General features: G+C 44.4%; 1 non-coding gene across 1 annotated transcript; it reads left to right on the forward strand.

Annotated features, from left to right (window-relative positions):
• Nucleotides 1-671: 671 nt before the first annotated feature.
• LOC131900283 (small nucleolar RNA SNORA70) lies at nucleotides 672-811 on the forward strand. Its single transcript, XR_009376190.1, has one exon. It is a non-coding gene; the product is annotated as a small nucleolar RNA SNORA70 (small nucleolar RNA).
• The last annotated feature ends 1,298 nt before the right edge of the window (nucleotides 812-2,109 follow it).

Consider the following 2,109-nt stretch of genomic DNA (forward strand, 5'->3'; position numbering starts at 1 on the left):
TGACCCATTTTTTTATTCTTGAGAATTGTATATAGTTAGATAATTTTGCTTTCTGTATATATGTCTTGAACCAATCTATATCTGAATGGTCTAAGTGCACAATCCTGAAGGCAGGTATAATGGTGTGATTCTGTAATCTCAGCACTCAGGAGGATAAGGCAGGAGGAACACAAGTTTGAGGTCAGCCTAAGCTACACAACAGTATCCTGTTTCAAAAGTAAAAAATATAATGAGCTGGAGAGTTGGCTCGGCGGGAAAGAACACTTGCTGCACTTGCAAAGGTCCTGGGTTCAGTTCTCAACAAGCACAGGGTAGCTCACTACCATTTGTAACTCTGGTTCCAAGAGTGCCCTCTTGTGGCCTCAGTGAGCGTCAGACACAGATGGTGCACAGACATTCCTGCAGGCAAAACGCCTGTACGATACACATAAAATAAAATTAATAATAAAAACCGAAAGAGACTATCTCTTTCTATCCTTCAAAATATTAGAACACAATGTTTCGGGGGGGGGGGGTAAAGAGTTGAGACAAGGTCTTACTATATAGCCCTAGCTGTCCTGGAACTTGTATTTAAACCAGACTGTCCTTGAACTCACAGAGATCCACCTGCCCTCTGCCTCCCCAGTGCTGAGATTAAAGGTGTGCGCCACCATGCCTCTCTAGAACACTTTTTGAAGAATATGTTAAAAGCTTCTAGTAGGAAAAAGAAACCTGGGGGCCATGTGTGCAGTGGCTGCGAACAGCAGCCTCCTTGGGAGTGCATGTAGCCTGTTGCCTATATGGGTTACCCTAAGGGACCTTGGAGACAATTTTCTTGTGGATATTCATGTTTCTGATTTCAATGGCTGTCTCCAATCTAGGCTCCAGGCACGTGTATGTGGGTGCCTTTGGGAAGCCCCAAGACACAGAGGCCGGAAGATCCACACCTCAACTAAGTGGGTCGTCTAAGTTTAATGCAGATGAATTTGAAGATATGCTAGCTGAGAAGTGACTCATTCCCGATGGCTATGAAGTCAATTATACCCTCCAGGCATGGTTCCCTGGACAAGTGGAGAGCCCTGAACTCCTGAGGGCTTTCACTGTGCTATCCTACAACTCTCAGGATCAGGTTCAGTGATAAATATCACATCCAGTCTGGAAAAAGAATAGAAAAAATGGCCAGGTAGCAGTGGCACACGCCTCAGGCGGATCTCTGTGAATTCGAGGCCAGCCTGGTCCACAGAGCTAGTTCCAGGACAGACAGGTCTACCCAAAGAAACCCTGTCTTGAAAACCCAAAAGATATAAACAAAAGCAGCAAGAGTCGATACTGATTGGTCCTCCTCTTGGCATTTCCCTGTATTAATTAATTTTTATCCTTACACTAAATTCTGAGGAGGGTTCTAAACATTATCTTAGTTTATAGATAAAGAAGCCAAGGTACAGCAAGGTGAGGTCACTTGCCCTGAGGTTACCTGTCTGAGACCAGCTCAGACCTGTCGAAGGGCTCTTAGGGGGAGGAGAGAGGAATGAGGAAGTATTAGATAGAAATTAGACAGAGACAATGAGAAAGAGAGACAAAGCATAGCTTCGGAAGGGCCCTGGGTCAATCAATACCCAGCTGCCTCAAGGTTTATTCTAATGGTTTTTATACACTACCAAGGGGAGAGGCAAAAGACCTCACACTTTCAAGATCAAAGCACAGCATACAGCCAAGTATAGACCCTTCAAAATACCTGGTAACCACATCTTTGGTCAAATCATCCCATTATGCAGCCCCGCTGGGCAAAGCAAGCTCAGATTCTCTGACCTTGAGTAAGGTTTTACTAGGGAGCCTCTGTGGGCTCCCACAGTTACCCAGTTCATCAAACCTGAACATTCTCCCCCTGCCCTGTCTTGTCTTCTAGTCTTTCCATAGATCTCTCTATACCATGCCCAGATAGAAAACTACAAACTGGCTGGGCAGTGGCGGTGCACATCTTTTTTTTTTTAAACAAATACTTTTCTGTTTTTTTTTTTTTAAAGATTTATGTATTTATTATGTATACACTCTTCTTCCTGCAGGCCAGAAGAGGGCGCAAGATCTCATTACAGATGGTTGCGAGCCACCATGTGGTTGCTCGGAACTGAA

The sequence above is a fragment of the Peromyscus eremicus genome, chromosome X, assembly GCF_949786415.1.
Source record: "Peromyscus eremicus chromosome X, PerEre_H2_v1, whole genome shotgun sequence".
Lineage (NCBI taxonomy): Eukaryota > Metazoa > Chordata > Mammalia > Rodentia > Cricetidae > Peromyscus > Peromyscus eremicus.